This window comes from Miniopterus natalensis, chromosome 20 (assembly GCF_054644295.1).
Source record: "Miniopterus natalensis isolate mMinNat1 chromosome 20, mMinNat1.hap1, whole genome shotgun sequence".
Taxonomy (NCBI): Eukaryota; Metazoa; Chordata; class Mammalia; order Chiroptera; family Miniopteridae; genus Miniopterus; species Miniopterus natalensis.
In genome coordinates, this window is record NC_142100.1 from 12,945,912 (window position 1) to 12,955,340 (window position 9,429).

Here is a 9,429-nt window from a genome sequence, read left to right on the forward strand (position 1 = left end):
AGGTCACCTCCCTAGAAATAACATCTAGGCCTCAGTTGTATTTCAGCTCCAGACCCAGAAAAGCAGCAAAACCAGGTGGGTGACACCAGGACCAGCTGCAATGATGACCCCCTGCCCTGACACTGACTAAACAGTGGAGACCATGGCGCTGGAGGAGCACACTTAGAAAACTGATAAATGTTCTGCCAGAACCCTTGTCTGACACCTCCCCTAAGATTCTTGCCTGTGAGAAAGAGATAAAGCCTCAAGACAAAGGACCCAGGGGGTGCTCTCCCTCTGAGGAGCAGCCCCTGTCATTCCCTTTCCCCTCTTCTTCTCCCACAGGCATGCATCTCCTAAACCCTAAAGGACCCCACGAGGCTTGCAACCAGGGGAAAATGGGCAGCAGCAGCTCGTCCCAGGCTAACCCCTGAACCTGATCCCAAGGTCCCCTTTTCTCTGACTTCCCAGAGAGCTAGGACAGCCCTGCCTAGGCTCTCCTGTTGCTGCTTCTATGCTAAGTCCTTTCTTTTACATTCCCCAGCTTTTTTTTTTTTTTTTTTTAAATACATCTTTATTGATTTCAGAGAGAGAGAGAAACATCAGTGATGGGAGAGTCATTGATCAGCTGCCTCCTGCACGCCTCCTACTGGGGATCGAGCCCGAAACCTGGGCATGTGCCATGACTGGGAATCAAACCAAGATTTCCTGGATCATAGGTCGATGCTCAACCATTTAGCCACACAGGCTGGGCTACATCCCCAGCTTTAAAAAATGTTCCCTCATAGTTATCTAGACTTGCATTGTGAAATTATTCCTGCAGAAAGTCAGGAACCCACTCACTACTGGCTGGCCCTACACAGACCTACCAAGAGCCAGGTCTCCTGTCCAGTAACAAGCATTGATCTCCATTGAGTCCATCATTTTCCTTGATCTACCTGACTTTATATGTTTATAGTGAAAATCTCTGGAAAGATTCCTCCCCCTACCTTCTGGGACACTCACAATTTCTTCCATTTCTCCAAATGTACTTTCTCAGTCTTTTTCTGTGGCAGTTTTTTCTTCAGCCTCTATATGTAGAAGCTCAGTCCATAACCTGGCTATAGCTTCTCCTTTGGTAGCCATCATGAAGGTTTTAGGGGTCACCTCTCTGTCAGTGATTACAAAACACTTACATTCTAAAAGTAGAACAGCCCGGCCAGGCGTGGCTCAGCGGTTGAGCGTCGACCTAGAATCCAGGCAATCAGGGTTTGATTCCCTGTCAGAGCACATGCCCGGGTTGCAGACTCGATCAATGACTCTCTCATCATTGATGTTTCTGTCTCTCTCTCTCCCTCTCCTTTCCTCTCTCTGAAATCAATAAAATTATATTTAAAAAAAAAAAGTAGAACAAAAACTGTCCACACCCTATGCAAACACTGTAGTCATAGCCCAAATTAATTCTTATTCTGTTCTATTGTAATTGTGTCTATCCTTCCTAATCTGAGCATCTTGGAGGCAGATGTGTTATTTTGTATTCCCAGTGCCCAGCACATAATACATACTTAATAAGTGGTTTTTGAATGTAGGTGGATAAAGATGGGATGAAGCCAGAGAAAACTGAAAATTTATTTTAGTGAAGGTAAGGAGATTGTGCAATTGTTTCCAGTTGTCAACATAATAAATGTATTTAAAATAGATATTTGGGGTGGCTGTCTCTATGTGCCTTTCCCTGCCCTCTCCCTCTAGACCTGTTTTCCTTGCTTCTCTCTCCTAAGCTCCAAGGGCCCTTCTTTTGCTTCTGCAACTTGTTTCCTGAGCCCATTTCTTCTACAGCTCACTGCTTCTACCTCTGTGACTTTCTAAGTAATCTTTCTCATAAAAATAAATAGGTATTTGGACCCAAGGTTTAGCCCCATATCTCCCTTTCTGTTTATTCTTCCATTTGGATTAAACTTTGCCTTTCAGCTTCCTCTTTTCTGTCAATAGCATCACTGTTTTCCTGATTTGCAGACTCAAATCTGAATCACCTTTTACTTAACTGAAGAAGTCAATAATATTTAATTTATATAGTATATTTCAATTCACAACACTTCAAATAATACATTGTTTTACTTAATCCAGCCAAAATCCCATGAAGTACCTTCTTATAGATGATCCAGAAGCTCAGAGGGGTTAAGTGTCTTGCTTACATAAATTGTAAGTCATAGAATTTGCAAGAGGCAGAGCTGGCACTATTAAGCCAGGTCTTTTGACTTGAAGTCAAGCTCTCATTTCATTGTTCCACAGCTGCCTATAATTTAGTCCATATTGTGTGTTTTGCTGATAGGGAAACAGAGGCCCTCCAAAGTAAATTCTAGCACCAGGAAGGGATTCAGTTTTGAAATAGGGGTTGGATTTGTACCCCAGCTTGGATTTCAGATAGCACGATCATTCTGCCAAAGTGCCATGCTCTCCTCTTTTAAAATTCCTCTTAAAGATGGATCAGAATACCTCTCCTTTTGCTTCAGAATAGTCCAGTGGGAAATGTGGTGTGGATTGGATAAAGGTGAAACAAGAATGGCCTTGTGTTGATAATCGTCAAAGCTGGGTGGTATGGTGTGTGCGCGCGCGTGCGCGCGTGTGTGTGTGTGTGTGTGTGTGTGTGTTTGAGGTAGGGGGCATTATTCTACTTTAGTATATGTTTGGACTTTTTCACAAATATTTTTTAAAAGTACTTCCCTTTATTCCTTATACACAGCTGAGGCAAGCTTTAAGATATTTCTAGATTCTAAGAGATAAAATGGAAATGAATGGAGAAACAACAAAGGAGCATTAAAAAGGGGGGGCTGTAACATAAAGATATGATTTTGCCTTAGTTTGCTCATTCCCAGGATTTCCAGATGGCATTATACTTATACTTACTTTCTAAGATATTTACAATCTAGATTCAAAGGACTGACAAAGCTTTTAGAGCAAGTTGTCTGGATTTCTTCTAGCCCTGAGGCTGCCTCTGTACAGAGGTTACAACCTTGTGACCCACTATTGACTTTTGTTCTATCTGGGCAAGTGCAACCCTTTGGGTGATGGTTAAGGCCTTGTAGTCATCTGCCCTTGATTCTTTTCTAGCAACGATGCTGAGAGTAGAAGAGGCATGACCATGTAGATGTGGAAGTATGTGATATATTTATTTCACTGACTTGATAAGGTCAGCCATTCTCAGATGTTCTCTCTGTAAGAATTGGTTGACCTGTTTAGTGTCTACTGCATCTGTTAACCTAATTCTTTGAGACCTTTCCCTTCTAAGCAATACATTTTCTTTCTCATTTGTCAGTTCTTCTCAGTTACTATTCCCCCATGTTTTATATATAGCCCCCTTTTTTTGGCTTTAAACAACTAAATTTTAGTTTTTAATTTTTTAAAAATTAATTTTAGAGAAAGGGAGAGAGACATCGATGTGAAAGAGAAGTATCAATCTCTTGTCTTTTGCACATGCCCTGACCAGGGATCAAACCCCCAACCCAGGTATGTGTTCTGACTGGGAATCGAACCTGCCACCTTTTGGTCTGCAGGAAGATGCTCCAACCAACTGAGCCACACTGGCCAAGGCCCATCATTAGTACTTTTAAAAACTCCTGGTTAATTCTAATGTGCAACCAGACTTGCATCTCCTGGAGATTTTCTACTCAGTTTAGATTTTTCATCTGAGAGAAACATCTTTTCTCCTCCATGAATAGTAGGATTAGGGTGATGGTGATTAACCCTATAAGAACTTGTCCTACAGCTGAGACTCTGCCTTTTAAGTAATGGTAATAGTTTGATTCGAATTATAAAATAACTTCAATCAATAACCATACCATTTATGCCATATAACTTATGTACCATAATGGGAGGCAGGATGGTCATTCTGTAACAGAGCCAGAACTAGAATCTTTGCCTAAAAACAACCGAGACTTAATGCTTACATGTTATGAGTGTTTGCATCAATCCCTGGGATCATCACCTCTACTTGAGGGGGAAAGTATCTTATAATTCTCTTCATTGTACTCTCATCTCTATAAGAGTAAAACCTTTTAAAGATATAGACAGTGGACAGAAGACTTGAATCCCAAGTCCCCCTTGTCTCACACAAAACTAAAACTTCAAAAACTGGTTTAAAAGCATGAACACTTGTGTTTTCCACTCAGGTCCCTGTTTTCACATTTTTATTTCCTATCCATCACAATAGTGGTTCCTCTGGACATCTTTCCTTCTGAAAATGAAGACTTTCTTTTTGTTTAAACCCCCAGGTCACCTAGAAACCTCTCATTCAATTCCTAGTAAAAAAACCTATTCATAAAGTAGTCATGACTTAGGTCAGGGGCCCTCCTTGGATTAGGCAATCAGATGGGTCTATACCTGCAATAGTACAGTGACTCAGTGATCTTACAAAAGTTTATTCACCAGGGATTCACAGTATAACTATCTTAACCAGGCAAATTTTCTGCTGCAACAGTAACTCTGACTTGAAATAGTTTGAATAGTAAGGGCATTTGTCATTTCCCATAATGTGAAGTCCGTGGTAGTTTTATAGGGCAGCTCAGGTTTTAGAATATCCAGACCCTGGGTTGGCTTTTTTGATTTTCTTGGTTCTAACCATCTTCAGATTTTGGCTTCATCCTCTGGCTGGTGGCTAGATGGCTGCAGTCACCCCAGACTTCATTCAGTGCAGTCCTGACAATGCCCAGTGGAAGAAGGACTATTTTTTTGTGTCCCCCTCCTTTAAAAAATTTTTTTAAATTGAATTTAGAAAGACAGGAAAAGAGAGGGAAAAAGCAAGAGAAACATCAGTGTGAGAGTGAAACATCGATTGCTGCCTCCCGCATGCCCCACACTGGGAATGGAGCCCGCAACCCAGGCATGTGCCCTGACTTAGAATTGAACCATTGACCTTTCAGTGTATGGGACTACACCCAACCAACTGAGCCACACCAGCCAGGGCACTTCTGTGTTTTCTTTTAAGAACAAAGAGCACTTCCTCCAGAAACCTTACGAGAGATGCCCCTTCCTATTCCCACCCCATCGGGTTACATGCCCATTCCTAAGCAAACGCAAGCAAGAGTGGGGCTACTGAGGCCTGAGTTAGACCAAACAAGACTCTGGGTTTGGCTTCAAGAAGAAGAAAGAATTCTGGGTAGGTGTGCAAGCAAATGTGGACTTAAACTACAATTTAAAAATAGAAGCCCTAAGATTCTGAGATAAAGGACGTTTAGATGATGAATAAACTCAACACATATGTACTGAGTATCTTCTGAGAACTGGAATGGGGGATGCAAAGGTGAATACTGTACTATATAGCCCTGTCTGGTGGTGCTCAGTTTATAGAAGGAATTAAATTTTTAAAAATTCATTTTATTTTATTTATTTTTGTAATTTTCTGATTTTTAACCTGGCTCCTCACATAACTTTTCTTTTTTTTTTTTCTCACATAACTTTTCTACAGAAAGAAAATGGGCTTTTCAGTTGTGATGAGACTTACACTCCCCCACCCTAATTTTATTGAGATATAATTGATCTATAACATTGTATTAGTTTTAGGTATACAACAATGATCCAATATATATTATGAAATGATTACCATAATGAGTGTAGTTAACATCCATCACCTCACATTGCTACAGATTTTTTTTCTTGTGATGAGAACTTTTAAGATTCATTCTCTTAGCAACTTTCAAATACTATACAATACATTATTGTTAACTTTAGTTACCATGCTGTCCGTTACATCCCGAGCTTATTTGGTATAACTGGAAGTTTGTACCTTTTGACCAAGTTCAGCCATTCGCTCACTCCCACCTCTGACAAACACCAATCTGTTCTCTGTATCTATGAGTTCAGTTTTTTAAGATTCCACATATAGGTGAGATCATACGGTATTTGTCTTTCTTTGTCTGACTTATTTCACTTAGCATAATGCCCTCAAGATCCATCTATGTTGTATATGGCAGAATTTCCTTCTTTTTTTATGGCTGAAAAATAGTCAAGTGCATCACATTTTCTCTATCCATACATCGATTGATGGACACCTAGGCTTTTTCCATATCTTGGCTATTGTAAATAATGCTGCAATAAATATAGGGGGTGCAGATATCTTTTCGAGATAGTGATTTTGTTTCCTTTGGGTATATACTCTGAAGTGGAATTGCTGGATCATATGCTAGTTCTATTTTAATTTTTTGAGGAACCTCCATACTGTTTTCCATAGTGGCTATGCCAATTTAAAATCCCACCAATAATGCACAAGAGTTTTATTTTCTCCACATCCTTGCCAACACTTATTATTTTTTTAATTGAATTTATTGGTGTGACATTGGTTAATAGAATTATATAGGTTTCAGGTGTACAATTCTATAAGCTATCATCTGTATATTGTATTGTGTTCACTACCCCAGGTTAAGCTTCCATCACCATGCATCTCACCTTTACCCTCTTCTACCTCCCTCCACTTCCTTCCCCTCTGGTAATCACCATGCTGTTGCCTGTGTCTATGAGTTTTTGTGTGTTTTTTTCTTAATCCCTTCTCTTCTACTCAGCCCCACAAACCCCCTTCCCTCTGACAGCTGTCAGTCTGTTCTTTATCCATGGGCGCCACTTATTTTTATTATTTTTGATAATAGCCATTCTAATAGGTGTGAGGTGATATCTCATGTGGGTATTATTTCAATTATAAATACTTTATTTCAACTAAAAGATACAATCTCTCAGGGGTTTCATAGTTTAAAAAGCTACAATCACATCACGTAACTACATAAAAAACAGTGCTGTAAATGGAGCTTCTGGGCTTGGACCATATACATTTCTGCAGTCTTTATGGAATCTACACCCAAAAAACTTCTTCCTTTGTTCCAATACATTGTTCTTGTATTAAATTGCTTTCTATTCCAGTATATCCAGGTGGTGAAATAATGCCAGCCAAGTAGCCAAAGGTCACTTCAAGCTTACAAGAGATGGGCCATACATGCTATGGTCTTTCCTAATTGAGTGGAATAGGAAAGGCTCCAAGCCATGTTCCCACAAAACTAGAAATTATAGTGATCTGGAAGCTATTCTCCCAAACAGATGTAACTTTATTTCTACTGAAAACACTTAGCCATGCTTTTTTTTTTTAAATACATATTTATTGATTTCAGAGAGAGGAAGGGAGAGGGAGGGAGGGAGAAACATCACAGTGAGTCATTGATTGGCTGCCTCCTGCATGCCCCCTCCTGGGGATCAAGCCCACAACCTGGGCATGTGCCCTGACTGGGAATCGAACCTTGACCTCCTGGATCATAGGTTAATGCTCAACCGGTGACCCACACCAGCTGGGCCTTAACCATGCTTAGATGTTTGGTCCTAACAAACACAAAAAGGTACAGTAGGAAAAGTAGACAAAATAACTGCAAATAAAAATATTTCCAACAACTCTATTAATGGAGCTCCATGTAGAAAAAAAATTACATGAAAGAGGAAACGACATTAAGAAAGTAGATACAGCATTTCAAAAATCTGGTTACCTTGTATGATAATGAACTTCTTTTAGAGGATGTATTTGGTTTCACCACTAAATATAATACTAGATTGACAGCAGTTACAAAAACAGAACAGATGCATAACCATGTCAAGTATGTTTCCAATACTGAGAAATTCTCCAAGAAGAATGATGGAATGAAGATGCTTAGGATAATTGAGAAAATGCATAAAAGATGGGTATACAGTAGTCTCTTGATATCAGTATCCTTCTTGGTGTTTTTATGAGTGGCTGTCTAACGCTCCTGTCCACAAAAGGGAGGGGGTAACTACTACCTCCCACTATCAGGTACAGCTCACCCCCTGAACCATTGCACAGGTGCAGGCCTGTGGGGCAGAGATCCAGGGCTGCACAGCCACGCACAGAAATGGAGGGGCTGGCAAAAAGCTCATGTGGTTTTAATTTGCATTTCCCTGATGGTAAGTGATGTCGAGCACCTTTCATGTACCTGTTGGCCAAGGATTTCACAAGTCCAATACTTTTTTTAAAAAAAATTATCTTTATTGTTGAAAGTATTACAGATGTCCCTTTTCCCCCCCATTGACCCCTTCTACCCCACCTCCACCCCCCACCCCAGGTCTTTACCACATTATTGTCTGTTTCCATGGGTTATGCATATAAATTCTTTGGTTAATCTCTCCCCACCCACTCCCTCACCCCCACCTTCCCTCTGAGATTCATCAGTCTGTTCTATGCGTCTATGTCTCTGGATCTATTTTGTTCATCAGTTTATTTTGTTCTTTAGATTCAACATATGAGTGAGATCATGCGATACTTTCTCTGCTTGGCTTATTTGGCTTAGCATAATACTGTCCAGTTCCATCCACTGATGGGCACTTGGGCAGTTTCTAGATCTTAGCTACTGTAAATTGTGCTGCTATGAACATAGGGGTGCATATATTCTTTCGATTCGTCTTTCAGTTTTCTTAGGATACATGCCCAATACTTAATTCGTCATTTTCCTCTGTCCCTAATCCCAGACGGGCTTGTGTTTTTGTAAAAGAAAACTCCTACTAGTTCCTTCATGCAGAAACCTGAGTATTATCTTCAACCCACCTTCACTGGCAAATCCATCACTAAAGGCTGTCCCACCTAATCTCTCTGGAACCCACCCACCCTCCTCCCTGTCCTGTCACAGCTCTAGTATGGGACCTTTCTTCAGTTCCTGCCATTACAAAGTCTTCTCTTTAACCTGTTCCCAGCTTGTTCTCACCAAAGGGTGATCTCTCCCTGCCCTGAAATGCACATATTGGTTTGCTTTTCCACACAATTTGGACCATGCTCTATAATCAGTTTTGTCCATTCTTTCCACTGTAATCTTAATCTTGCAAGCATTATCCTATATGCTCTTTTAAAGCTTTTCACAGCTACAACTGTCTGTTGCAGCTATGGGTGAACCATCATTTAATTCTATCATTTCCTTAATCAGTTAGGTTGTTTCTAGTGGGTTTTTTTTGCTCTTATAATGTGGTGATGCATCTTTTATGATTCTTTCATATCCGACTCTTAATATGTCACTCTCTTGCTGAGAATCCATATATGCCTGCCATTGAAGTCAATGTTCTGACTCCTTGACATGACCCCCCGAGCCTTTCAGATTGGGACCTGCCTACCCTCTCATGTCATCTCCTACCCACTACCCAAACTTTAGCCTTTTCTCTACTTGCAGCTCCCAAATGTGAGCTACCTGATTTTTTCACTTGTACTTCTTTCTATATGAGGTTCTTTCCCTTGACTTCCCAGAAAAGTACGTTGCCCATGTTGAGACCCCTCATCATTCATTATTTGTAATGATGCCCAAAGATGGTATCTTTTATCCAAAGATAAAACCAGGGTAGCCTTTGGGACGTGGGCAGCTAGTCCACTGATGGATAAAATTTCCAAAATGGCCTAGCCCGGCCTACAGGTGCTTTCTCAGGTATTTCAGATCTAGATTCAATTCC